This window comes from Phoca vitulina, unplaced genomic scaffold, assembly GCF_004348235.1.
Source record: "Phoca vitulina isolate PV1807 unplaced genomic scaffold, GSC_HSeal_1.0 scaffold2, whole genome shotgun sequence".
In the NCBI taxonomy this organism is placed as follows: Eukaryota; Metazoa; Chordata; class Mammalia; order Carnivora; family Phocidae; genus Phoca; species Phoca vitulina.
The window spans coordinates 90,815,018-90,833,070 of NW_022589705.1; the positions used below are offsets into that span (position 1 = coordinate 90,815,018).

An 18,053-nucleotide genomic window follows, 5' to 3' on the forward strand; every position below is an offset into this window, starting at 1 on the left:
GGAGTTAGTAGATGAGGGGCCGTATGGACATTGCTGGAAGCTTAAATTGCTGGGAAGGGTGTGGAGGAGCCAACGCAGGCTTTGGAAGCGGGCCAACCTGGCTTACCCCGCTGGTCCATGTTCCACAGCACCCGTCAGAGATGACATCTGATTGCTCGCCCACATCCCAGATCTGCAGGTCATGTCCTCACCAAGTCTTCTCCAGTGTATTCAATCTTTCTTCCTATGACGTAGAATAGTGGATATCTGCCATCTTTGTCTGACCATACCCATTCCCTCTCCTGGTAACAACCCTCTGAGTTTCTCTGGGGGCCATTCCCTCTCACACTCTGGGTTTCTGTGGTTTAGGTGGGGCTGACCTCAGCCTCCTCTGACCACAGGGATCAGCTCAGGGGTGAGAACATTCCCCAGGCTAGCCCAATGGAAGATTTCCGTGGGATTTGTTCTGGAATCACTGAAAACGGGTGACTTCTTTCTGTTGGATCTGCTCACCTAGGAGGTTGTAGACTCAGCACGGTTAATGGCCATCTTATCGTCCTATAGGAAAAGCATCCCTAAAATAGATCCCTAGAAAGGGGAAAGCAGAACTGAGAGAAGGAGAAAGACTTCTGACAATGTTGTTTCAGCACCTGGATCTAACTATGCCTGAAGATGGTATATGCTTAGATCACTTGGTCATGTGAATCATTAAAATTCTTCTTTTGGTGAATGTAGTTTGAGTTATATTTCTTTACTTTCATCCAAAGAGTCTTGAATATGTGTTCTATATCCTTCTACATCCTGATCACTTATCTTCCTCTAATCATTTTACTAATGTTTCTCTTAAACATGGCAGCCCCCCAATAAATTTGACCAAAATATAGTGCCCAAGAAAGTACAGTTTGATAGGGATACCTTGATAAAGGCACAATCACTTGATCCACCGCATGCACGTAGAATCTATAGCTCCTTAAGTTAGGAATGCCTTCTCTATATGTCTACACACACACACACATACACACACACACACACATGACTTCACAAAGTAACGGAAGTTTTGGAAGGGAGAAATTGAGAGCAGAGAAAAATGGAAAAGCATAACAAATAGCAATGTGTCTCCTCTGAAATTCACACATGTATTTACTACAACTAAAGAAACAAGATTCATGGAAGGAGGAAGAGAACAAGGACAGAGAAGAACTGGAATTAGTAGATGAGGGGCTGTATGGACATTGCTGGAAGCTTAAATTGCTACTCCACAACAGAAGAAATAGGTAAATTTTTTGTCTGTCTGATCTATAGTGGAAGAAAAATATAAAAAGTTATTTCCACTATGTGAGCCAGAGACATTTCTGTTCATTAAACACACAAAAATATTCATAAAGAAAATATAAGTGATCTATGGGCTTAAATAGTAGAATCTTTGATGCTAATGTAATTTTATTCTGAGAGATTCACTTCCAGATAGCTTAGCAAGACCATCTTCTTTAATTTCTCCCTTTTCTGAGCAATCTTATGTGGGCACAATTATTTTTCCACGGTCTGTGAAAAGAGACCCTTTTCTATGGCCACCTGTGAATTTAGTATTTGGGATGTCTGATCAGTGTTTGCACAGAGGACACAGCAGGGCTGGTGAGAGCCCACGGTCTTTTGAGCAAACAGAGGGGTCACATCAGCGGTCCCAGGAAAGGGTTTTAAATAGGGAGGGTGGGGCGTCAGTCTACTGCAACTTTCTAGGTTTTTAATTCACCAAATCGTTATGGATGGCCACCTGTGTTTAAGGAGCTGTGGTAGAATCAGGCATGGATAGGACACAGCTCTCCTAGAAATGGAGAAAGGCAGGCCCATATGTTATCAGACTATAAAAACAGACTAGAGATAGAGGTTCATCTCTGAGGGAGAACATGGAAGGGAGAGGTGGAGGCCAGATGGAGGCGTGAGAGAACTTCCTGAGGAGGTGGCTTCGGAGCAGAGAATGGAATTAGCCATGGCAAATGAGGTGGTTTGGACAGTCCACGCAGGGGTGTCTGAAAGGGTGGAAGGGGCAGGGCATGTTGGGGAATAGTAAACAGGGTTTGAGGTGGTTGTGTCTCAGGATGTGTGTGGTGGGGGCTTCCTGCCCTGTTGGCTGTACTTCCAACTGTTTTCCCACTACTTAAGATAATAAATTGAAATACAAGTCAGCCACAGAGACATTGTATTATGGATAACTTTGAAGCCACATTCTAATTTATGAAAAAAATCATTTGGAAGCATGGACACTTTATCTTTTTAAATAAACAATTCCTTGGGACACACCTCTTATGCTAACACATTTCTACAGTCATGAGTGAGCATTTGCTTAACACTGTGTTCCAGACACTGTCCCAGACACTGGGGATACACGAACACAAATGCAGAGAGCCGCCCTCGTGGAACTGATGTCTGATAGGAGGGGACTCACGACAAGCCAACAAATAAATATGTGGTAAGAAAGCTTTAGAGAAAATAAAGCTAACTAAAGGGGATGGATAGTGAGCTGCTATTATCTGCAGGATAATCAGAGAAAATCACGCTGAGAATCTTAGAAGCTTACAGGTGAGCACAGACCTGAAAGAGGTGAGGGAGTACTTAGTATGACTGAGGATCACTTAGGGGTCCAGGGTGGCTCAAGCAAAGTGAAGGTAGGTGGACAGTGGAAAGGGGGAAGGTGAGAAGTAGCAGGGGAGCAAGGGCATGAAGGGGGTCTTGTTAGTAAGGACTTAAAATTTTATTGTGAGATGAGACAAGATTGGAAGGTTTTGAGCTGAGGTAGGATTTGACATGAATTCATTTTAAAAGGGTTGTTCTGGCTCTTGTTTGGTGGAGAATAGAATGTAGAGGGCAGAGTATATTCAGATTCCCTCTGAAGATACACTTCCGATATACTCCGAGGAAGGTATCTTCCATTTGGAAGATGGGTACAGCCCATTTCCAGATGGGTTATATATGGCATGTATAAGAAAGAGACCGACAGAGGATGCCTTTCAGCTTTGTAGCCAGAGCAACAAGGACAGAATTCTCCTTTACTAAGGTGTGCTGATGATGGACACTCGAGAGACACGTGAGAGATGAAAATAGAACTTGAGTTTTGGCTTTGCTGAGTTTGAGGTGACCATGAAACATCCAAGTGGAGATGTCAAGTCAGCAGTTGGATATAAGAATGTGGAGTTCCCAGCAGAAGTCTGGGCTTGAGACAGAAAGGGAGAGACCTCAACATAGAGATGGTTTTCAAAGCCTGCAGACCAGGCCAGTTCACCTGTGGAATAGGTATAGATTGACAAGAGTTCCCTGGACTGGAACCCCGGGGACTCCACCACCAAAAAGGGAGGGGATATTGAGAAATCAGCAAAGGAGATGGAAAGTGGCTGGTGTGGTCAGAGGAGGATCAAGAGAGGTTTGTCCCAGAGGCTGCACAATGAAAGTGTTTTAAGAAGCAGGGGAGTAATCAACTGTGTCAAATGATGCTAAAAGGTCATGTACAATGAATGCTGATTTGGGTGACAGATCTTTGGTATTTTCTCAGAAATATCTTAAACATGGAAGAAAGCTTATTTGGACATGTGGGGAAGCAGACATTCTGTGGTCATGTGGCAGCATTTTCAAGTTAGCACTGACTATTGCGAGATGATAGAAAAGATATATATTGGGGTCTTCCCCTGGTTCCTGGCACAGAGCTCCTGAAACTCCTGTAAGAGCACCAGGAGCACCTTTTGTTCTGATATTTGCTCTTTGACCTGGTTCCCGATACCGAACTCCTAAATCCCTTGGAATTTCTTGGGTGATAACAGTGTCTTTGGTTCTAATGAGATGACACGGTGGGCTCCTAGATGGGAAAGATGAAGCTATGATGAGAAGCTTACATTTTCAGTCTCACCCTCCATTCTCCAGAGAGGGGAGAGGGATTGGAAATGGAATTAGTGATCTATCATACCTATGGATGAAGCCTCCATAAAAATCCCCAAAGGAGGGGGTTTGTAGAGTTTCTGGGTTGGTGAACATGTGCTGGGAGAGTGGCATCTCCAGGAATGGCATGAAAGCTCCATGCACCTTCCCACACACCTTGCTGTATGCATCTCTTCCATCTGAATGTTCCTCTGTATTCTTTATCATATCTTTTTTAACAAACTGGTAAACAAAGGGGCGCCTGGGTGGCTCAGTCAGTTAAGCATCTGCCTTCAGCTTAGGTCATGATCTCAGGATCCTGAGATCGAGATCCACAACAGGCTTCCTGCTCAGCAGGAGTCTGCTTCTCCCTCTGCCCCTCTCCCTGCTTGTGCACGCACTCTCTCTCTCTCAAATAAATAGATAAAATCTTTAAAAAGAAAAATAAACTGGTAAACAGTAAGTAAACTAGTTTCCTAAATTCTACGAGCTACTCTAGCAAATTAATCAAACCTGAGGAGGGGATCGTGGGGACCTCTGATTTATAGCCAATCTTCAGAAGCACAGGTGACCACCTGGATTTGAGATGGTCCTCTGAAGTGAGGAGGGCAGTCTTGTATAATTGATCCTTTAACCTGAGGGATCTCCAGGTAGATAGGGTCAGAATTGAGTTAAATTGTAGGACACACAAGCTGGTGTCATAGAGAATTGCTTATTGTCAGAAGTGTTCTAAGTATGGTAGGGTGTGAGAAACACAGAGCAGGAGAAGTGAGGTTTTCTTTACAGATACATAACACTGTTGATGACTGAAACTCTACTCTGTCTAAAGGGGTCTGTTTGGCTTTAAAGCTCAGAGAGATGGTGCCTCATCTTTGTTTTTAATCACTATAGGAGAAGACTACCTGAGGTTGGAGAGGTGAGGGGAGGGAATGCAAACAAAGGAACATGTCCATGTGAGCTACTCGGGGTAATGGGCGTTATAGACAGGGCTCTGACAAAATCATAAAGCAGATGACTTTGTCTCTACATCCTCTTTCCTCCCCCTTTCTTTTTTGTCTTCCTAAAAAATTCTGTGCATGGAAGCTCCTTGATAAAGACCTAAAAATGGCCACCTTCTCAAGGTACCTGCATTTCTAGGGTCACAAATGTAAATGTGGGTTCATGGGTGATTTTCATAATTTTACACAGCCTTATGGAAATTGTACATTAATTTTCAATAAGGTTATAGAGATAGTTTGATATTGAGTGCTGTTTAAAGAGGAACATCTGTATTTGCAGCTGTAAGTCTCAGACTATTTCAAGTGGAGAAACTATTGCATAATTAATGTGGTTTGGTAAAAATCTTTTAAAACATGGAGCCCATGGGAAGGGGCTAGGGAATAAAAGTGGTGTGGTAGAAATCAATATTGTGAGTACCTTCCTCCCTTCCAGAAACTTGGTAGGCCAGCACTTCCATTTACCCTTGAAGTCCAATAAGGCCTGTGTCTTGCTGTGGGCAAGGAAATGTGAGTGGAAGGGATACCTGGCCATTTCTAGGAAGAAGCCTTTAAGAGTCAATATAACATTTGCAACCCTCTCTTCCGTGCCATGGTTACTGGAGACATTTCAGATTGTGGAATCTTTATGAGCATGGGTCCCTAACTTAGAAGTTCATGGGGCAGAGACTTCCACTAACTGGAAATGGGCATGTGATGTGAACAGGAAATAAGTCTTTATTGCTGTTGTTTTAGACACTGAAATTTTAGGGATGCTCATTACTGCAGCACACATAACCTGTACTTATTAATACAGAAATTAGCACCTTGAAGTAAGCTGCTGCCATAACCCAGACCTAAAATATATGACACTGGTCTACCTATCAGTGGTAAGTAGCAAAGCTATAGCCAGGGATTGGGAAAATACCCATCCACCTTATGGAGTAGAAAACCTTTTGGCAAATTGTCATCTATGGTTGCACTGGGAGGCACATCACATCCCTAAATAATTTGCATGTTTAAGTAAACTGGTTGGATAACATAATGTAATTATGGTGTGTAGGTTGCTATTGGCTGCATTTGGCAAGGTATTACATGAATGAGACGAACTCAGAAAGGAGTTGGTCATTTTTCAAAGAGGAAAGGGAAGGAAAAGAGGGGTCCATAAATTCAAGGACTTTTATGATTGGAAGAACAACTGCTTCTCAACTACATATATATACTGAGTTAAAACTGAACAAGTCTCAGAGCAGTAAAGGTCAATTAAAACTCAATCTGTGGCAAGGGTCAGATAAAAGGTATAGCCATCATACCCCTTGCTCAAACCTTTGAATGGATTAAGGTGTCTCAAGTAAAGATCTATTGAATCCCATCAGGTGGGCCAAATATCTCAGGGGAAAGAAAAATAAGGATGTGTTCCTCCAACCCACACTTGATAGGTTCCAGGTATAGCGCATTAGGTCAAGAAAGGAGGGAGGGAGGTGACAAAGCAGAGAAATACAGCAAATATGAGGATTGCATTTTGAAATGAATGGTAGGTGTGACTATTGGCACCAAGTTGTTGGCTGGAATCAGAGAGTAAGAAGCCATCTGTTTGGGAGGCAAACTGTAATAATAAGAGATATATCACTGGCACTCAAAGAGAATGTGACGGTTCTAGACTTCGAATGACCTTCTGGGTCTCTCCTTTGTACATGCAGAATATGAGCTAAGGAAGGTGCTCATCTCTCAGGGAGGACTTAGTCCCCAGCTTGGATGTGGCCAAGGGAAATCTTTTGCAAAGGAAGAATCTGAGAGGGTTCCCAAAGGACAATGGACAGGGGAGGACCTTCCAGAGAATTGGATCATGGCCTTTTTAGGGAATGTCTCCTATTTTTGAGGAGGGAAATCTCACAATGTCTGCCTGGCAGGATTACAGAATTGCCACAGGCCAGTGTTTTTCCCCTCCCTGAACAGGAGCATTCACCATGCATACTCTATCCCTATGCTACCATTATATAGTGGATGTGAGAGAGACAGCTTCCTCGTCTTTTTAGTTCTGGATCCAGATGCGATGTAGAGACTATCTCATATCACCCAGAGATCCTGGACCTTGAGCTTAATGTCCTACCTGAATGGAGCTTTCCATAAGGGGTAGGGTATTTTGAGTGTAAGAAAGAAGGTGAACTATTTGGTGACTGGAATGATAGACTATGTGGTTACCAGTGCTAGTGCTATCAGTGTAGTTATTAGCTAGTCCATATTTTCAGGTCTCCTGCTGGGCCTATGGCTGGATCACACCACTCTGCTCATCCATCAGGTGTGTCTAGGTAACTTGATATGGCCCATATGCAATGCAATTAGAAGTACTTTTTAGGGGTGCCTGGCTGGCTCAGTCAGTTAAGGTTAAACATCAGACTCTTGGTTTGGGCTCAGGTCATGATCTCAGGGTCCTGAGATAGAGCCCTGCAGTGGGCTCTGTGCTCAGCTCAACACAGAGTCTGCTTGTCCCTCTCCCTCCCCCCCTGCCCCCCCCCCCCCCCCCCCCCCGCTTGCACACATGTGCTTGCCCTCTTTCTCTAAAATAAATAAATAAATAAAATCTTAAAAAAAAGAGAGAGCATTTCTTAGAGAAAGTCTTTAAGAGTGAATGTGTGATTTGCTATGTTCCCTCCCCCAGACATGGTGACTGGGTGCCACTTCAGATGGTGAAGACTCCATCTGTCTTGGTTCCTGAGTGAGAAGGCATTAGAGCTCCCCCAACCCCCACCACCACTACTATGACTCAAAACTGCAAATGGTCTGAATGAGAAATAAGGCTTTGTTGTTATAAGTCACTAAATTTGGGAACTAACCTAGTCTGTTCCTTTCCTTTAGATAAAAGAGGGGAAACAACTGATCTCAGCTGTCACTCCCCTATAACATTTGCAATCAAGAGGCTGTGTATAGAGTGGATTAGAGGCAGATGGGACTGACTCCAGGAGCTATTTGGAGGCTGTCTGGGCATCAAGGAAGGGCAAAGAGGCTGAAGTTATGGGTATGGGGAGGAGACCTAATTAAGCCTTCAAACACGAAAAGGAGTTTGTTTCAGATAGAAGACCACTTTCTGTGGTTGAAATGCAGCTGGTTAGATAATGTCATGGCATCATTCATACTTTAGACAGCCTCTAACAAATTTGTTAGGATTGAGCACACAATGGATAATGTGAGCTTCGAAAATTAGGTCCTGAGTCTTCACAATCATATTTGGCTACAAAGCCCTTCCAGTGAATAAAATGTGGAATGTATTGTATTGAGGTCAACAAGCCCTTGATGGGTTGTGTTCTAATCCAAAGGGAGCCCCATGAGAGTTAGTTTCTCCAGGGATGCCCTTGAGTGAAGAGGTCCTTTCTCAGAATTCAGTGTCCACCTTATTCTAGGCCTGCAACTTCTGAGTCTTGAATTCTGGCACTAAGCATTCATTAATAGGAAATCTACTCTCTTTAATGAGTTGTAATCACTGAATTTGGACTATATGATTAATCATAGAAAAATATAGCTCCACCACCTGCCATTGGAAATTCCTGGCAAGATCTGAGTGAAACTCTCTGGAGATCAATGGTAATAGGAAATGAATGATGCTTTTATACTACACAATAATCATTTTCTGATCAAATAAATGCAAATGACTTTGACTGCACAGCTGGCTAGGGCTGTCTTAGTGAGCCAGGGACAAAATTATAAACACTAGGTTCTGTTACTGTCTTTTACATTCTTGGTAATAAAATCCAGGTTTAGGCTTAAAATTCTGTATGTCCCTCTGTAATTAAATACCCTCTGGCTACACTTTCAATAAGAGCTACTCAACAATTAATAGTATCTTATAACCCAACATTCTCATTTGAATAAAAAGGAGACTGGGCAAGACCACTTCTTAGCACAGATAAAAATCTTGATTTTTTTTCCTTTGTTTGGCCATCCTCAATACAAAACATTCTGGCTGGTTTTGACTTTCAGATGGATTTTTTAAAAAAAGACAAACACTCAGCATTTCCTTTGATTGTTGGCCTACACCTCGATCAATAAGTCTTATTCACCTTGACAAACCAAATTTTGTAAGCTATGCTGTACACTTCAAAGAGCCTGAACGAGCATTTCAGAAGTGGAGAGGGTGCTTCATGGTGCATTCTTGCCATTCAAGGCTGCAGGAAATGCTACTGTATGTTCTTGTGACTTTGTTAATTCCAGAGAACATAATTTTAAAAACAGAATCTCCCTACAATAGCTTAAAAACAAAGCAAAACCACTAATAACTTTTTAATTTAAAAAACCAATATTTTAAATAACAAAATTTTAGAGCTGAACAAGACTTCAAATATCTAACCCATCAATTTGAAAAACACGGAAACTGAAGTCTATAGAGTGCTTCAATCCAAAGTTTAAAACACTGTGTTTAGATATAAGCATGACTTTGTAGTTTGAAGCTTTATAATTCAAAGCAGGTGGTATCAGAGGCTAATTGAAAGCCTGCTGACTGTTGGGGTTTTTCTAACTAAAAAGTCACTATACTTAAATGCAAATGACAAAGAACAGGTATAGGTAACTGCCAGGAAACATTTAGTTTTTCAGCATGGAACTGATTTTATGGTTGGAATTCCTCTTTATGTTTTGATTTGGTGGGATGGAGGATGCTGGAAGTCCCAGAGTTCAAATATTTGACGCTGGAATTGGGAAACATCCGGGTAAACGTTTGTGTGTAAGAACCTCCTGAGAGCCCAAGAGAATATAACTGCCCAGAAATTACGACTCAGACATTCCAAGATGGAATCCAGGAAGCTAGACCTTCTTGCCTCATCTCAGCTTGGAAAACACTGGTAGAGAGCTTCTATCTACCATAATCATGTGAATCTCCCCCTCTTCCTCATTCCACCAAAGGTGTGGTAAAGGTAAGACATGTAAAGGTAGGTTTCCAAAGAACAGTATTTGAGTTTGAATACTGACTGCACTTACTATCCCATAGCCTGAGTTTCCTTGACTTTAAGAGAGTGATAATAAGAAGAATAGTCGTAAAATGCTTAGCACCATAACAGACAAATAATAGACATTTAATAACTGATAGTTATTATTCTTTTATGATTTTAAAAATAATAGCAACAAGAAGAGCAACAATATTCTAACCAAACCTATACATAAGATTATAGTTGGAATAAATTATTAATGGGTCAGGGTTAGGGATAAAATCATCACATTTGATTCTGTTTAAAAAGGTGTTCTATAAAGAACTTCTGCTTCCAGTCGTAATGGGAAAACAGGCAGCAGATTTACCCTCCTGCCATCAATAAATGGAAAATTGGACACAGTGGATGAAACAACAGTCTTCAGACATTAGACAACAGACAGATCAGATCTGTGATCCCTGAGAGAAGGGAGACAAATAAGGCAAGCCTTATAATTACCCTGACATTCTGCCTGGAGGCATACTGCAAACTGTGGAGAAGAGACAGGGGTCCCAAGCAGAGGACTTGAGCTGAGGAGACAGAACTGTGAATTCAGAGAATCTGAGGGCTGAGTTCTGAAGAGGATGGGGCTTTGTAGGGAGAGAGCTCCAGAAATCTGCTCCAGAAATCTGCATTGGTGGGCGGGGGGTGGTTTCCCCTGGGGTCTTGGCTGAAAACAGAGATGTGCAGGTAGAGGATAAATCTCCTTGAGGCTAGCAAAGACCAACCTCTGAGCAGTGAGCTGAATAGTTCTGAGAGCTCACACAGGCTTGGGAATCATTCGATTCCAGCCAGAGTTATCACTGGTGACTCTAATCACTTGGGTCATTTGGTAGGGACCTTAGGAAGACCACATGAGCAGTAGTTTAGGAGTATAAAGATGATGCTAGACTCACTCTACCAAAGCTTAAAAATAAGCCTTGAAAGGATGAAACTGACTTGCAAGTAAGTGAACTGCCCCTCAGAACAGAGCCCAACACTCTCTAAAGGAAGACAACAGAATCTAACCCCCTAAATGTAAAATTTACAATGTCCAGTACTCAATAAAAAATTACCTGACAGGCCAAGAAGTGGGAAAACAAAACCAACAAACAAGAAAAAAATAAATACATGATCAAAGAAACAGGTCCAGAAGTGATAGAGGTGATGGAATTTGCAGAGGAGATTGAAAACATTATCTTAACTATTTTCAAGTTTTTGAAGGAAAACCTGAATATAATGAGAAGTTGACAATGTAAGGAGAACCAATGGAACTTCTAGAAATGAAAGTTACAATATCTGAAATTTAAAATTCATTGGATGGGATTAGCAGCAAGTTAAATACTAAAGAATAAAATGTTAGTGAAATAGAAGATGTCACTATAGAAACTGTCCAAAGAAAAAAAATAGCACAGAAAGAAAAATAACAGAATCTCACTGAATTGTAGGAAAGTATCTAGTGGTCTAACATGTATTATGGGAATTTGGAAAAGGGATGAGACAAATATTTGAAGAAATAGAGTAAAAAATTTTCCAAACTTGATGAAGACTATAAACCACAAATCCAAGAAACTTAACGAACCCCAAAGGTAACACACAAAAGAAAACCGTCCCAAGGGACAGCATAATCAAATTGCTGGAAAACACTAGCAAAGGGAATAATCTTAAAAGCAGAAGGGAAAGAAGACATCAAATTTAGAGGAACAAAGATAAAAATGACAAGAATCTTCTTGTCAAAAACTATGCAGTCCAGAAGAAAATGAGATCGCTTTTTCAAAGGGCTGAAAGAAACATAAACAGTCAATAAAGAATTCTAGAGCCAATACAATATCTTTCAAAAACAGAGGCAATATAAAGACTTTTTCAGACATACAAAAGTTGAGAGCATTTGTCATCGAAAGGCATGTACTATAGGAGAGATGAAACGAGGGTACCAATGAATAAAGAAGACTGTAAATAATAAATAGGTAAATTTTTTTCTAAAAGTCTCACTGTAAATTTCTCTAAAAAATAATTGCCTGTTTAAAGTGAAAATAATAGCAAGGTGTCACGTAGAAGTAAAATCTTTGATAACAGTAGCACAAAAAAAGGGAGAGGAAAAAAAAGTTATTTTGGTGTAAGTAAGGTTCATGAAGTTAAGCTGTGACCACTGACAGCTGTATCATACAGACCACAGAGTAAACCCTAAAAAATAAATTATAACTAATAAATCAATCATGGAGAAAAAGATGGAACTTAAAAATACTCAAATATTTTTCCTGCTATTTTCTTCTTTTTCTTTTTTTTTTTTTTTTAACATATATTGTATTATTTGTTTCAGAGGTACAGGGAAGAATGAAGGGGGTTAAATCGGAGGGGGAGACGAACCATGAGAGACGATGGACTCTGAAAAACAAACTGAGGGTTCTAGAGGGGAGGGGGGTGGGAGGATGGGTTAGCCTGGTGATGGGTATTGAGGAGGGCACGTTCTGCATGGAGCACTGGGTGTTATGCACAAACAATGAATCATGGAACACTACATCTAAAACTAATGATGTAATGTATGGGGATTAACATAACAATAAAAAATTTTTAAAAATACTCAAATAATCCAAGAGAAGGGAGGAAAAGGGGAACAAAGAACAGATAAGTCAAAAAGAAAACACACAGCAAAGTGGCAGACTGCTGCACACACATATAATAAACACACACATCAAAAGTGACTAAACGTTACAATTTAAAAGGTAGAGATTGCCAGACTGGATCAAGAAATAAAAATAAAAATATAAAAAGCAAGACCTGACCATATATTTTGTACAAGAAACCTACTTTAAATATAAAGATACAAATAGGTTGAAAGTCAAAGGCAGGAAAAACTTGGAGCACGTCAACAAGACTCAAGAAAGTTGCAGTAGCTATACTTTTTTTTTTAAAGATTTTATTTACTTATTTGTGTGTGTGAGAGAGAGAGAGCACAAGCCGGGGGAGCGGCAGGCAGAGTCAGAAGCAGGCTCTCCGCTGAGCAAAGAGCCCAAGGCGGGACTCGATTCCAGGACCCTGGGATTATGATCTGAGCCAAAGGCAGATGCTTAACTGACTGAGCCACCCAGGCGTCCCTGCAGTAGCTATGCTGACATCAGAAAAACAGACTTCTGCACAAGGACTATTAATAGGGATAAAGAGGAATATTATGAAATGATACAGGACTCAATTCATCAAAATGCCGTAACAATCCTAAATAACAGAGCTTTAGAATGTATGAAACAAAACTGCCAGAACTGAGAGGGAAAGCCACATAGTACGGATATTGTTGGAAACTCCAACACTCTTCTTTCAATGATCAATAGGAGATGTGGACAGAAAATCAGTAAATATATAGAAAACGTGAATGACACTTAAAACCTATCTGACCTAAGTGACATTTATAGACTGCTCCAACAAAGAACAGCAGTGTATACATCCATTTCAAGTACACAGGTAATATTCACCAAGATAAATCATATGCTGAGCCCCCAAAGGGAGGCTTTCAGTAAACGTAAAAGATTTCAAATCATGTGGACTATGTTCTTTCAGCACAATAGAATTAAATTAGAAACCAAGAGCAGACAAATGGCTGAAAAATTCCCAGGAAACATACTTCTAAATAATCCATGGACCAAAAAAACCAAAAAAAACCAAAAAAAAAACCCAAACCAAATCATACAGGAAATTAGAAAATATTTTGAACTAAATTAAAATTAAAGCACAACATATAAAATTTAGGGATTTATAACTATAAAGAGGGGAAAAAAGGCTCAAAATCAATGATCCGAGTGTTGCATTAAGAACCCAGATAAAGAAAAAATTAAATTCAAATGAGTAAAAATAAGAGCAGACATCACTGAAACAGAAAATGGATAAACATTAAGAAAAATCAATGAAGCAAAACAAAAGAAGTCAACAAAATTAGTAAACTTTTAACTAGATTAATCAAGAAACAAAGAGAAGGCGCAAATAACAAATATGAGGAATGCAAGGGGACATCACTGGATACTCCTTCACTAGAGATCCTACAGACATTAGAAAGACAATAAAAATTTGAACAACTTTTTGCCAGTAAGTTAAAAATTTAACTGAAATAGCCAAATTTCTTGAAAGACACAAATAAGCAAAGCTGATACCAAAAAGTAGAAAACATAAACAATCCTGAATTTATTAAAGAAATTAAGTTCATATTAAAAACCTGACCAGAACGGTCTGGGATTGGACCTGCTGGGGGCTGAAGAACTCGGTGGGCACCCACTCCAAGGACTCCTCCCTCTGCAGACGCTGCCATGGTGCAGTTCGTGTTCCAGAGTGACCTGCACTCGCCACTGCAGCTGGACGCACCCATCCCCAGTGCACCCTCCGCACGCTGGCAGCGCAAAGCTAAGGAAGCTGCGGGCCCGCTCTCCGACCCATGCGGGCAGCCAACCGAGCCCACAGCGCCGGCAGGACCCCAGGCCGAACTCCCGGCAAATCCAGCTCCAAGGCTCAGACCACTCCCAGCAAACCTGGGGGTGACTGCTATATCCCCCATCGCAGTGCTTCCCAGATGGAAGTGGCCAGTTTCCTCCCGTGCAAGGAAAACCAGCCTGAAGCTAGCCAGACGCCCACCAAGAAGGAATATCAGACAGCCTGGGCTTTGAACCTGAACGGTTTTGATGTGGAGGAAGCCAACATCCTTCGGCTCTGTGGAAAACCACAAAATGCCCCAGAGGGTTACCAGAACAGACTGAGAGTGCTTTACAGCCAGAAGGCCACACCTGGCTGCCACCAGAAGACCTGCCGTTACATTCCTTCCCCGCCAGACCGAATCCTGGACGCCCCTGCAATCCGGAATGACTACCCGAACCTTGTGGACTGGAGCTCTAGGGACTTCTGGCTGTGGCCTTGGACAACAGCATGTACTTGTGGAGTACCAGGTCTGGTGACATCGTGCAGCTGCTGCAAACGGAGCAGCCTGGGGACTAGATATCCTCTGTGGCCTGGATCAAAGAGGGCAGCTACCTGGCTGTGGGCACCAGGAGTGCAGAGGTGCAGCTGCGGGACGTGCAGCAGAAGCGGCTTCGAAACATGACCAGTAGTCATTCTGCCCGTGTGAGCTCCCTGTGTTGGAATAGCTAGATCTCGTCCAGTGGCTCACGTTCTGGCCACATCCACCACCATGATGTTCGGGTGGCAGAACACCATGTGGCCACACTGAGCGGCCACAGCCAGGAGGTGTGTGGGCTGCGCTGGGCCCCAGATGGATGACATTTGGCCAGCAGTGGCAACGATAAGTTGGTCAATGTGTGGCCTAGTGTTCCTGGAGAGGGTGGCTGGGTTCCCCTGCAGACATTCACCCAGCATCAAGTGGCTGTCAAGGCTGTAGCTTGGTGTCCCTGGCAGTCCCATGTCCTGGCAACTGGAGGGGGCACCGGTGACCGACACATTCGAATCTGGATGTCTGCTCTGGGGCCTGTCTGAGCGCTGTGGATGCTCAATCCCAGGTGTGCTCCATCCTCCGGTCTCCCCACTACAAGGAGCTCATCTCAGGCCATGGCTTTGCCCAGAACCAGTTGGTTATTTGGAAGTACCCAACCATGGCCAAGGTGGCTGAGCTTAAAGGTCACACTGCCAGGGTCCTAAGTCTGACCATGAGCCCAGATGGGGCCACCGTGGCCTCAGCAGCAGCAGATGAGACCCTGCAGCTATGGCGCTGCTTTGAGTTGGACCCTGCACGGCGGTGGGAGCGGGAGAAGGCCAGCGCAGCCAAGAGCAGCCTCATCCACCAAGGCATCCGTTAAGGACCAACTCATCACCTCAGCTGTTTTTGTTTTTTATTTTTCTAATAAAGTCATGTCTCCCTCTAAAAAAAAAAAAAACCTGACCAGAAAAAAAATACCTTTATGCCGAGATGGCTTTGCTCATGAGTACTATCAGTCATTTAAGGAAGAAATTAACCAATTCTATTTAAACTCCTTCGGAAAATAAAGGGAACATTTCCCAACTCATTTTATAAGGTCGAAGTCACTTTGACATCAAAACTAGACAAAGATATTATATGAAAACTACAGGAATCCAGACTCAAAAATTAACATAATTGCTGTAAGTAAAAGCAATATATGTAAGTAATATATATAAGTAGTAATATACCATGACCAAGTGAGATTTATCCCAGGAAAGCCAAGATGGTTTAAAATTTGAAAACCAATCAGTGTAATTCATCTTATTAACAGAATAAAAAAAACCATAAGGTCACCTCAACAGATGCTGAAAATGCATTTGACACTTTCAATATACTTCCATGATAAAAATTCTCAGCAAAGTAGGAATAGGAAAATTTCTCTAAAATGATAAAGGACATCTACAAAAAACCTACAGCCAAAATCCTATGTAAGAGTATAAACCTGAATGTTTTTCCCCTGGATCACAAATAAGAAAGGGATGCCCACTCTTGTCACTCATATTTGACATATGAGACTCTGGGCAATGCAGTTTGTCAAGAAAATGGAATAAAAAGCATATAAACTGGAAAAGAAGTAAAACTTTATTTTCAGATGACATGATCATCTGGGGAGAAAATTTAAAGGAATATTTTTAAAAAGCATCTATAAGTAGTAAATGAGTCTAACAAGAGCAGAATACAAGGTCAGTATACAAAATTAATTCTATTTTTATATGCTAATGAATAATTAGAAATTAAAATTTAGAAATATTTACAATAGCACAAAACATGAAATACTTAAGAATAAGTATATCTATATATCTGTAAATATATATCTGGATACTGAAAACTACAAAATATTGCCAGGAGAATTTAAGTAAGACCTTTTTAAAAAAATTTTTTTTAAGTAAGATCTTTAAAAAACCTTGAGAGATTTATCATGTTCATGGATTGAATGGGTAAATATTTTTAATGTGTCAATGCAATACCAATCAAAATCCTATCAGGATTTCCTATAGAAATCAATATGATTTTCTACAATTTATATAGAAATGCAAAGGATGTAGAATAGCAAAAAAGAACAAAAGGGGAGGACTTACACTACCAGATTTGAAGATTGATGACAAATCTACAGTAATCAAAACAATATGGTATTGACATAGGATAGAATATAGATCAATGGAAAAGAATTGAGACTTCAAAAGCAGATCCACATATGTACAGCCAATTGATTTTCAACAAGTATCCAAGGAATTAAAAGGGAAAGGATAGTCTTTTTAACACATGATGCTGGTTGGGTATAGATGGGTATAGACGAATGAGCTTTAACCCTTACTTTATATCATACACAAACATCAACTCAAAATGGCTTCTAGACCTACTCATAGAAGCTAAAACAAAACATCCAGGAAAAAAAAAAAAAAAAAAAAACAGGAAAAAAAATCTCTGTGATCTTGGAGTAAGAAAAACTTCTCAATTAGGATACAAAAAGCATAATCTATAAGGAAAAAAAAAAGAATAAGGATTTTACCTGTTTTTACTGTCTGAAAGACCATTAAGAACATGAAAAAGCTAGCCAAAGACTACAAGAGAATATTTGCTGTATATTTTTCTGACAGAGGACTTATATCCAGGATACATAAACAACTCTTACAACTCAACAAGAGTGTAATTCAAAAAAACGTGGGTGAAAGTTTGAACAGACACTTCACCAAAGTCCAAAAAACACATGAAAAGATGTTCAATATTATTATGCCATCAAAGATACTCAAATGAAAAATTAGAATCAAAGAGATACTAATACATATCCACTCAGATGAATGAAATTTAAAGACTGATAATATAAAGTATAGTGATGAGGTGGAGCTCCTGGAAAGTTCATACATTGCTGGTGTAAAACAGCATAATTATTTTGCAGAGTTGGGCAGCTTCTATAAGTACCATTTTCAATTAGACCCAGCAATTCTACTTCTGGGTATATACCCAAGACAAATGAAAACATATGCCCACACAAAAACTTGTGCACGCATGTCCATAGTAGCCTTATTCATAAAAGCCAAAAACTGGAAATAATTCCAATATTCCTCACCCAATGAGTGGATAACCAAATTGTGGTATATGCTTACGATGGAACACTATTTGGTAATAAAAAGGAACACACTACTGATACATGCAGCAATAGGGATGAATCTCAAAAACATGTTAAGCAAAAGACTTGAGACAGAAGAGTACATACTGAAGGATTCCATTTATATAAAATTCTGGCAAAGGCAGATCTAGTCTGTAGGGTTAGAAAGTAGCTCAGTGTTTGGCTGGGGCTGGGATTGGGGGCTGGAT

At 40.8% G+C, this 18,053-nt stretch overlaps 1 protein-coding gene and 1 pseudogene across 5 annotated transcripts in view; one reads left to right on the top strand and one right to left on the bottom strand.

Moving 5' to 3' along the window:
• The window catches only part of KAZN (kazrin, periplakin interacting protein), a 1,052,477-nt gene that overhangs the window by 628,031 nt on the left and 406,393 nt on the right, over positions 1-18,053 (bottom strand). The window lies entirely within an intron of this gene.
• LOC116624999 lies at positions 13,541-16,437 on the top strand (annotated as a pseudogene).